This window comes from Quercus suber, unplaced genomic scaffold (assembly GCF_002906115.3).
Source record: "Quercus suber isolate HL8 unplaced genomic scaffold, Cork oak 2.0 scaffold_362, whole genome shotgun sequence".
Taxonomy (NCBI): Eukaryota; Viridiplantae; Streptophyta; class Magnoliopsida; order Fagales; family Fagaceae; genus Quercus; species Quercus suber.
This window is the reverse complement of record NW_027069814.1, coordinates 515,928-527,834: the sequence shown is the minus strand read 5'-3', so window position 1 is coordinate 527,834 and position 11,907 is coordinate 515,928. Positions and strand designations below refer to the sequence as shown.

At 29.9% G+C, this 11,907-nt stretch overlaps 1 non-coding gene across 1 annotated transcript; it reads left to right on the top strand.

The window, feature by feature from the left end:
- The first annotated feature begins 262 nt into the window (after window positions 1-262).
- LOC112036299 (U4 spliceosomal RNA) lies at window positions 263-413 on the top strand. The gene has a single exon (XR_010623752.1). It is a non-coding gene; the product is annotated as a U4 spliceosomal RNA (small nuclear RNA).
- Window positions 414-11,907: the final 11,494 nt, after the last annotated feature.

The window sequence follows — 11,907 nt, the reverse complement described above, 5'->3', positions numbered from 1 at the left end:
ATTTTTTTTTTTTTTTTTTTTTTGGGTTTCTCCATCTGAAGGCAATTAGAACAGAACTTTTATACTGATTCATTGGTAAAAACTAACAAGTTGGTGGAGAAACACGTTTTATGCATTAAACCGCAATGAATGAATAAGGAGAAACCAAACATGCATGATGATATAATAAGAAGGGAACTGCTGTTGTCCCACATGGCTTGTGTATGAGATACCGAGCTGTGGAGCTAAATATAAAAGTAGAGCAAAAGCACAAGAGAAAAGCATCTTTGCGCTTGGGGCAATGACGCAGCTAGTGAGGTTCTAACCGAGGCGCGTCTATTGCTGGTTGAAAACTATTTCCAAACCCCCTCTTAGGCCTGGGTTTGGCCCTGGCCTTTGAGAATTTCTGCAAGGGCTCCCTCCGGGGTAAAGCCCTACAATTACTACTTCCAAATGTTTACCTAAATTACAAATTACTCTTTTATTTGGCAGTTTTCTGAGTTTTATAGTAAAAAAAAATAATAATAAACATTACAAGTAGGGTAGGCATACAAACCTTGTTGAATGCCACAAATGCAACCATCTGTAAAAACCAGCAAAACGGGAGATCTTGTACAAAACTCAGAACAAGAATGAACTGCACGATGAATTGAGCAAAAATGAAATGAGCTTCTCCACCACCAAGATTTCGTGCTCCAGCTGAAGGTAGACATGATAAAAATATATGGAGAAGTACGGGTAAGATGATAAAGCAATGCCTCATGCAAGAAGTCCCACCTATAAAGACTATAGAAAAAGGCAGTGCAAAATAAAAGACAGCCCCCAAAATGAACCCAAAAAGTATTCTCTCCTTTGTTAATTCTCTTCTCAAGGTAAACCAGGAAGGAACAGATCAGCCAGTCTTGTAATCCAACTGCTTTAATTTGAGGAGATTCTTGTTCACAACTCCAATTTTGAAGAGCTGGCTCTGACCATATCGGTACACATATGGATCAAGAATCAAAAGAATATAGAGAATATAGATTATAGGGTAGATTCTAAAATGGACCAGAAGCCCAAATCAAAATGCAGCTTGCAACACACAACCTGTTGTGCAGAAAGATTAGGACATAAGGTTAGATTTATTATATATGACCGCCTGACCGGTAAAAAAACCCCATTGCAAACAATCATTTCCCACCATCTTAACTAAATCTAGGCTACTCCTTAATAAAAATTAACGTTCACTGGAAAGAGAAGGGAAATTTCTTTTGTTGAAATAGAAAGTGTTTCTGCTTTTCTTATAACCAGCCACCACATAACTTACTGTTTCATAAAACAAGCCAAATCCTTGCACATCTTATCAATTTCTCCTTTTACTTTTTTTACAAGGTGAACATATTTAGAATACAACAGTAAATTATATCATAGAATGAAGAGTCTAAATTTAAAGGTCCCATATTTGAATAGCTTGCTGAAGCAATCAAATAATATACATTAAAAGAATAAACTACAAGATGCTCCAAGATGCTGCAATGGTTATAGAGTCCAGGATAGTTACTTCAACACCAAAGAAAACAGAGATGGTGCTGATGTTGTCTGGCACAGCAGAAAATTGCAAAAGAAAATGTGACTTTCTACATGCTAGACATTTCTCACCACAGCAGAAATTTAAAAGAACCTTAAACAGTCTTAAAGTCCTTAACTATACGGAATTGTCAAAAAAATATAGTTATGAGGCTTTAACAAAAAGTAAAATATAGTTTCTTGGCAGAAATAGTGTGTATTTAGAGCCTACCATAAACACTATGACAAGTAAACTAAAAATTGGATCAATATTAAATTATTAGAAGATGTATGTCACTCATATAATTGAGAGTTATTTTTGTTGTAATATTCCATTTTCAAATACCTTTCAATGATTTGAGGGTCAAAGCTAAAGATAACTTGCATTTATCAACGGTGCCGTTGATAGTACGAGGATCAAGCGAAAGTTCATGGTGGACATTATTGGTTTGGTCTACAAGTTCATGCGCAGGAAAGAAAGTGTTTTGATGGGTACAAGATGAAAGGAAGACTGACTTCCTCAACGGTGCCGTTTCACTCCCAAGTTCCATAATTATTATTTTTATTTTTTTTAAAAGCCTATTCCTATTGACTATTGTAAGTATAAGAAGTAACTGAACAAATGTGCTTAGCACTTCTAATAAATCGTTATAAATGTGTATTAAAGTTAGAACTAACTTAATAATCTTGAAAACATTACCTCACAAAATAGGCTCTTTATGCGATTGTCAAGCATGTATATATTTTAATGGACTTCAATTTGTATGAAGTGTCATCCCATTTTTCATTTTGAAAATTGTCTATACATATAGGTTCATGAATTTAAACTTAAAAAATATATAATAAAAAAAATGACTTAATTTAAAATTTATTATATTTCTACCTAAACCTTTGAATGTGTAATACTTTCAGCCTATTTAAAACTACTTTAGGTATATTTTAAGCCAATTTCAGATCCCATTTAAAATAACTTCTAATCTATTTTTAAAAAATCTAGCTAGATTTTCTCACAAAAAATTATAATTAATTCAATTAGATTAAAAAAAAGTATACCATGTTCTAAAAAACAGTTGTTTATATCTTATTTGAAAAATGCATACATAAAACAATTTATTGTATCATAATAACAAAAATTAATTAAAGTTAAGAAGTAATAAATTTTTTTTTAAAAATAAAATAAACAAAAATGAACAATTTGCATGTTTTATCAAATAATATTTTTTACAATGCTATTTTAAGAGTTGACAAAATATAAGAATGCCAATTTTTTTTTAAAAAAAAAAATATATATATATATATATAGATACATAGATAGATACAATGGTATTCCATCATATGAAGCAGTCCATGATGATATTTTACTATTTATATGGAAAGATTTTACTGATTGAGTTAACTGGAACCCACAAATATAAGAATAATCATTAATAGTATTTAACTTGTGTAGTATGCATGTAAGTTTGTTTATTTTTAAATGTAATCATGGGGTTACAAGTTAGTTTAAACTAATTTGTTGAATCGATATCTTCTCCCCTCCGCTCTCTCCGTGTGTGTGTGTGTGTTTTATACTCAATATTCTAAAAAAAAAAAAAAAAGAGATCAATCTCTATTATCATTTATTCAGTGCCAGTCAAAGTAAACTATGCACATAACAAACTCACACGTTTAGTAGATCTAAACTTTGTTTACCAAGAACCAAAGTCAGGTAATTTTTCCCGTATGTTCCATTTTTTTTTTTTTTTAAGGAAGGAAATCGTTGGCTACCAGGTAAAGAATAGTTATAGTCCTATTCCGAGATCGAATTTAATTTCACTAACTGATATGATTACACCCTCGGTTTGACTTCATATTTTCAAAGATTAGATTTAGATGTAATTGAGTGATAGATAGCACCATGTCATGGCGTAGCTGTCATATGAAGCAAAACAGCATTTTCTCTTTCTTTTTTCAAGATTGAACTCAAATTAGCTCATTAATTATGTCTTTACCCATGTCATTGAGCACTATATATATATATATATATATAATTTTTGTATGTGTGTTTTATATCTTAAAAAAGATTAATTAAATTAAGTAAAAGTTAACGGATGTTCTAAAAGTTTTATTTTAAGAACTATGTTTAACAATATTTTATATATAAAAAATAAAAAATAAAAGTAAAGCAATTAATTTTTTTTGATTGCTTTTTACATTTCTCATTAGAATTGTGTCAAAATTTTTCTAAAATAATTTATTAACAATTGTTCTACAGGTACCAATTAACATGACCTATTATTAAATTATAATTAGAATTCCTTGTAATCATTTTCAGAGTTTAATATAACCTAATGCATAACAGGAAATTTAGCATACGCTATACGCAACATATACTTTTACAATTCTTTGCTTATAAGTCTGGACAAACATAAGAGAATTGCCATAGGTTAATAGAAACCACAAACTTGTTTATTAGAGTGAAAATTTAACTCAACCGCCCATTCAATCACAATACTCCATATGCTTTTAATAGCCGACGATAGTTTTGTAACTTGAATTAATAAATCTTGTGGGATTGATTCTTATCTTGAAAAAAAGGGATTTTAAAAGGGATGATATGCCTTAATAATCAACATTTGCTAACATGTTATTGTCAACTTTAAACTCATGAAAAGGACTAGAGGATTTACTGTTAAAACTGATGTGAAATAAAAGATTTGACACGGTAAAAGAGTTTAGTCTATCTAAGCAAAAGCCTCCCAAGTCCATGCATAGACATCGTGCTTTGACATTTTGATACGTACAGGTAATTGAAAGGAAACAATGCCCACATTTGACATACAAATACAAATACAAGAAGACAAAGCTGTAATGGAAAATCTCATCTAAATGGGATTTCCCATTGCTAAAAATCTTTTATTACTTTCTCCAAGAAACAAGCACTTTTCATCAACATAATAAATTGGTTAATAATGAATCTGGAAGGTAAACCTAACGTGATTGCGTGTTGGGAATGCCGCAGCTTCATCTATAGTAGCAGTACTTTTGTGTGCCAAACTAAAACTCTTCCAGAATTTCATATGGTAGTATGATTTTCAAACATGGTGTGTTACCAGTGTAAATGCCACATGTATGGTCACACATTAATGGATATCTGGCTTTCACAATCTTATAGAACTCTTTTTCTTTTCTTTTTTTGTCATTAATGTGTTACCAATATTGTGGAATATTGCAGGTTGAGATGCAACGTGCTGCATGTTATTTGAGAAATATGCCTAACTAGGTTTGGACTTTTGGAGTTTTTTAGAAGCCAAATGTGAGCCACGCTACTCAAATTGTTTATAAACAATTAATTACACAAATTACTGAAAAGTCTCACATTCTTTCTTTTGATTATGTGGTTGGCCTTTCCTGCTTAACCTTCCTGCATGAAGAAATACTAATCGGTTGGTATGTGAGCCCAAAAGCCACTAAGGAATACTTGTGGAAGTGTGACCCCACAATGAAATTTGAACAATATTTTTCCAATTGGACATTAATTAATTTGTTTCATGAATCAGATTGAATCCAAGTTTTCTTGCAGGAGAGAACCAGACAATACCACATAGGTGATAAGACTCTTTATTTTAACGTAACTTCTACATGTACTTAGAAACAATTGTTAGTGACATAATCAAGAAGTTTTTTTGTTTAACTATTAATGTCTCACCAATCTTTTACTATTAAATATAGAGACAAATTAAGATTTCAAATTTGCATTTTCTTCTGTCTAAGTCAGAAAATATTATATAATTATTGAAGGACACAAGAATTGGAGAGTACAAGGCTACGAGGAAATTAATATATAGTTTATGTTGTATCTCATCATAAAATGTTCTGCAAAGTTTTTTCTATATAGAGTTGAGAATGATGGTACCAACTACCAAGTTTTCTGCAGACTCCCAGCCAACTCGTATGTTCTACAAAGCAGCCTCACATCTTTGAAATCTGATCCGTTTTCACCTAACTCTCGGACACTTTCGAATCTCGATCGTTTTCTCATAAATGTTTACAAAATGGCCCACAAAATTGCACAGAGCAACAAGCTAGGCAACAACATAAATAATGTCTATTGACATGGACCATGAGACAATGATAGCCTAAATTTGGGGAGTATATTCACTATTCAGGGATCAACTTAATTGTAGAGGATGATTTCAATTTTCAACCTTCATGCAAGGGTCCATGGACCATGAGGCAACAAATCTTTTTTAGATATTCATTAAGAAATTAAGAAACGTAAATTATACAAATTTTAATTTTTTTAAAAAAAGAATTTGAATATGTCGTCATCACCAAAAAAAAAAAAACAAACACACACACATACAAAAATATATAAAGTTTTACAATTTCTTTCTACTAAAAAAATAAAAAAGTAAAAAATGACTAATAAGAGATAAAGTGAGAACTGCAAATGTGAAAATAAATGCAATAAAGTGAGAAAAAAGTCTAAAATAATGATAAAAAAGAGAAAAATGGAGAAAGTGAGTGAAAGAGAGAAAGAGAGTAACATATAATACATGCGATGATTGTGAGAGTAATAGTAATAATTTTTTGGTGAAATATATATTGCAAGTCAGGGTCTTAATATGAACAACTTCACTTACAAGTAAAGCCGCCACCGACAAGTCAACAACGATAGCCTAAATTGGGTAGTATTCCCTATTTAAGGATCAGCTTGTAGAAGATGATTTTCAACCTTGGCATGGTGGAAAGAAGAAAAATCATCTCTGTTAATCGGGCAAGGGTTCATAAGAGAATAGATCAATTACACAACACTATTGAATTCTTTTTTCTTTTCTTTTTTTGGGGTGCCCGCGGGGGGGGGGGGAGGGGTTGTAAATTGCATATTTTGTCCACATTCTAACATTTGTTCAAAATCATTTTTATATTTTAAGGGTTTGGCTTACTTTCAATATTTTTTTAACTAAACATGTCCTTTTATTTTAAATATACAATGACAAGTGATAATGAGTTTTAATCTCCATCTTTTATTTAATTAGTGGATGATGTGACAATTTCTCATTAAAATAAAAGAAAATTTCAGTTTAAAAAGTACTAAAATTAAACTAAACTCATATTTTAAAATGTTTAAAAATTGTTTTTACTAACGTTTAATAAATGAAAAATGTTGCTACGTCCACTCTTAAAGTTAATAGGTAAAAAGGAATTACTATTCTTAATTACAGTGATCATTATGTACTGTAGTTCATATGAAAGGAACCCTTTAATAAAAGAATGGGTCGTGGAATAACTAATTAATATAGGAAACTGGCCTACCTATGCTAGCTATGATCTAGGAAAATAAGAAAGGGCATATAGCCGCTCAAAATAAAATGAAAAAAGTATATCAATTACCCTTTTTTTTTGTCAGATTAAATAATCCTTAAAGCCCTTTATGTGATAGTTCGGTGAAAAGAAAACAATAAAGATGGTATCTACTTGCTATTTAAAAAAAAAAAAAAAAAACCCTCTTAACCGGTCAACATTTACAAACTGAACTCTAAACTCTAAAGTCTAAAATCTCACCATATTCATTGAAGTCAAATTATTTAATCACAAATCTTTTACCTGACTGTCATTATATTTGACCCCTTAAGCGAATTACCAAACATCTTTAATTTACTTAACATAAAAGAATTGAAGCCCATTTTAAGTCTCAAAAATAAGAAAAAGAAAAATCGATGTTAGAGCCATATTGCTTTCCTATGAAGCTTTCTTTAAACTTGGGAGTTTGAATAGAAGGGGTCGTGTCGCATTTTTCTATGTCACAATCACATGGAAAGAGATAGAGAGACAAAAATTACTATCCACAGTGTCCATACCACACACGACCAGGTGGCACTATTAAATCGTAAAATGGTCCAATTTTCCACTTTCAAAGCCACTTTAGCATTCTTTATTTTAAAAGCTTAAACGTCATTTTTTTTTTTAGTCAACAATGCTACAAGTCCAATGGTCCAACCAAACCAACCACTACGCATGCAATTTGTTATGATCCACACAATAAATGGTTCATGGCGGCAACAGCATGTATGTCTGCTCACACCACTATGACTCCCCTCGTTTTTCTCTTTTGGTTTCTTTGTGTTCATATTTCTCTGTGTGTATATATATATATATATATATATATATTTTTTTTATGGTACAAGGTTTATTGACTCCCCTCGTTTTTCTCTTTTGGTTTCTTTGTGTTCATATTTCTCTGTGTGTATATATATATATATATATATATATTTTTTTTATGGTACAAGGTTTAAAGTTTATTGAACATTCTAGACAACTTAATTATGGCAAAAATTCTCCATTTTTTATTAGATCTTGTTCACAGCTACTTGTGTCTATAGATCAAAACTTTAAAAATATGCATGAAAAAAAAAAAAAAAAAAATTTCTCTCCATTGATCACCTTGGACTGATCTCAACCGATAAAAGTGACATTAAGAAGAATGTGAATCTGCCACTTGGCAGTTTTATGTTAACTGTTAAGGGCTCTTTGATAAGAAGGAAAGGAAAATGTTAAACTGTACCTTGGTTCCCTAAGTACATGGATATCTCAATTAGGGCCCAAGAGTTTTTATGATAACCCTATCATGAAATTTCTAAAATCCTATACATCTATTTTGAAACAAGTAGATTGAATTTTATTGTTACATCACATCATCTTTAGTTTAAATACATACCAAAATAGTGATAGCTAACATTTTTTTTTAGTGTTGATAATGTGTACAAATCTAATTCAATCGTTTCAAAATGGATCGATATGGTTTAAACACTCCATAATAGTGTTATATTGAGAACTTTAGAGGATCTTAATGCATAAACATTGGATTTAATCTAATTTAATGATAATCATTAACATGACAAATATTGTAATTAGTCATGTCATGGTAAAAAATTGATGGATGGAAGGATCATACTTCAAATTTTAGCAATTTGATAATTAAGTTAAAAACTTTGTAAAATTTATAGATTGGGTTGATTCCTATGCTTAAATTAAATAATTAATACAAGGTTCTATGATATATATGCTGTAAAAAACACAAATATTTAAATTAAATTTTGATGAAAAGATTTGAAGATTTCATCATTGTATTACGTAAGGAGTGCCATGATGAATAGTTGTCAAGATAGTATAGCCACTTATTTCTTTTATGGATTTAAGTGATAATCTAATGATAATAACATCTTTTATAGTACCTTATGTTTATGATTTGAACACTAATTTGCTGGCCAAAATGGGTATTTGCCCCTTTTGTCCAAAAGATGTAACAAAATGTCTCTGTTTTGAAACTATCTAGCAAAATGCCCCTGTTTTGAAAATCGATTTTTAAAAAATCGAGTTTCAATGTAAAACTCTATTTGATAAAAATCAAGTTATTTGAAAAAATTCACATGGAACTCAAGTTTCATGAATTCAAGTTCCATAATTTTTATTTTATTTTATTGTCTATAACTCGATTTTCTAAAAATCGAGTTTTACATTTCAAAACAGGAGTATTTTCCTAGATAGTTGTAGAATAAGAGTATTTTGCTACATCTTTTGGGCGAAAGGGACAAAAGCTTATTTTTGCCCTAATTTGCTTCATAAGTACAACCACACTTAACACTATTTGTGCCTATTTTCACAAAAACTAATTTATAGTCAATTTAATTGTCACAATGCAGTCTCATAGCAACTGTATTGTGACAATTATATGCACAAAAAAGCATCTGAGTAGTAAATCGTACATGGATAACAATCAAAGATGAAAATGAAAGCAAAAAGAGACTTGGAGGAGGAGAGAAACTTTCATACTGTTTTAAGTGCAGTATGCACTCAGGTAATAAATTTTATATTTCCCAAAAGTCTGAGTAGCATTTGTCATCAATCCAAATCTCAAGAGTTAATTTTGTATTTTACTCTGAAAAAAAAAGCCTAGAATGTTGAACCTTGTGCTGAGTATGCTCTCATGCTTTACTAGACCAGTACTACCCTACCCCCACCCAACCGAGAATTGTTTTGTTGCTTGGCTAGTTTAAAGTTTAAACACATAAAGAAAAAGGGATTTTTTTTTTTTTTTTTTTGAAGGGAATAAAAATGATGGTTTGAAGTTTGAAGTTTGAACACATAAATGGGGGAAAAAAAAAAAGGTTATTAGAATATCTAGTTTGAAGTTTGAATATACAAAGAAAAAAAAGGAAGGTTGATTAAAAATTTTGAAGAGAAAAAATTCAAGTGTCTTACGTTTGAATTCATGGTAGGGGAAGGTCCATGGAGTGGCCTGGCGAATGGTCGTTGGTCCAAACTCAAAAGGGGGGAAAAAAAGGGAAACGTCTTATCCCTGTAGGTCACTTATTCTATACGCACCTTATGTCATACATTAAAATTTGTGGAGATGAAAAAAAAAAAAACAAAAAAAAAGCACAAATTAGGTTTGACTACTTCTTCGTACATGGACTACATTAATTAGTTATTATTATCATCTCAAAAGTTTTTTGATATTTAAATAGGTTTAAGTATTTAAAAAAAACCTCATTTAGTAATTACCATCTTTGATTAATAATAATAATAAGAAGATGGTATTACCATTGCTTGGTTAGGGAAAAGGATAAAAGAAGATTACCCTCATAAACTTGGGTTAATAGATTTTAAATACACCAAATATGAAAGAGCTTATTCTGACAACAGAAACAAGAACATTTTTTTTTTTAATATATAGAATCACTGAGAGTTTGTCAAACTAAATTCACTAACAAAGTAACACTCTAGGTTAATAGGCTTTCAATTGCCAATAGAGACCTGAAGATATTTTTTTAATATAATCACTAAGAGTAAACCAAACAAAATTCCCTAACAAAATAACGAATTATCTTCTTTTTTTCGATAGAAAATGATTTATCTTTAACTCGTTAATCGTTATAAGATGTGACTCGTGAGATTAATTATGAATTATTATAGAGATTTGAAAAATATTGGGGTGATGTTTATGTCAATATAGAAGAACAAAAAGACAAAATTTTAAAAATTCTGTTTCCATATACATTATATAAGATCTAAACCAATGCTTATTTGTGAAGATATGAACCCTTAATTTTGAATCTAAACAATTTTTTCAATTTCATTTTGTAAATTAAAATTTGAAAAATTTTGGAGGTAATATTCATTTTAAATTGACTTGATTGAAAGTTTTTATGTCAGATATAAAACATGATTTCATCAATTGTAAATCTCACAAATAAAGCGTATACAAACCAAATGAGTGTCACACAACACCAAAACTTGCAATCACTATAATTTATAAAATTATTATTATTATTTTGTAATAATCCAAAAAAGAAGAAGAAGAAGATAAGTTTGATCATTATTGATTGATCATTACTATGCTTGTCTCATTATTGATACTATTATTAATTGATCAACATTACCCAAGCCATTGAATGAGACAATGCCTTTCTTACTATTACCATGCTTGTCTCATTCATTAGTAATCTATATTTAACTTGTTATAAGATGTGACTCGTAAGATTAATTATGAATTATATATATATATATATATTTGTGTGTGTTTATATCAATATAGAAGAATAAAAACACAAAATTTTAAAAATTCTGTCTCCATATACATTATATAAGACTTCAATATTTATCATAATATACTAATCTAAACCAATGTATACTTGTGAAGATAAGAACTCTTAATTTTGAATCTGAACATTTTTTTTTTTCAATTTCATTTTGTAAATTAAAATTTGAAAAATGTTAGAGGTACTATTCATTTTAAATTGACTTGATTGACAAAAACATTGAAAGTTTTTGTCAAATATCTCACAAATAAAGCGCTTACAAACCAAATGAGTGTTACACTTGGACACGAAAACTTGCAATCACAATAAGTTATAAGATTATTATTGTAATAAACATTATTAAAAAAAAAAAAGATAACTTTGATTATTATTAATTTTTTTTTGAGAATGTGGTCATTATTAATTGATCATTACTATGCTTGCCTCAGTATTAGCCAGGCCATTGAAATTTGAAGGACACAATCCCTTTCTTACTACTATGCTTGTCTCATTCACTAGTAATCCATATTTTACTATATTCATTTTCTTAATATTTTGGTCACAGAGGTTGATTTTCGTGTTCTATTTAATTGAATTGAAATTAGGAAAAGACAAGGTCAAAACTCCGACCACACTGTTTCAGGGAGACTAATCGTGCTGCTGACTTCCTTGCTAAACTAGGACATAGCCAACTTGATCATTTTGTTTATTATGTATCCCCTCCTTTTGGTGTTATGGAGGCCTTAACTAATGATGCTACTGGTGTTTTGTATACCTGAATCACTCGGGGTGTAACCATTTCTCTTTAATCTAATCTAATTAT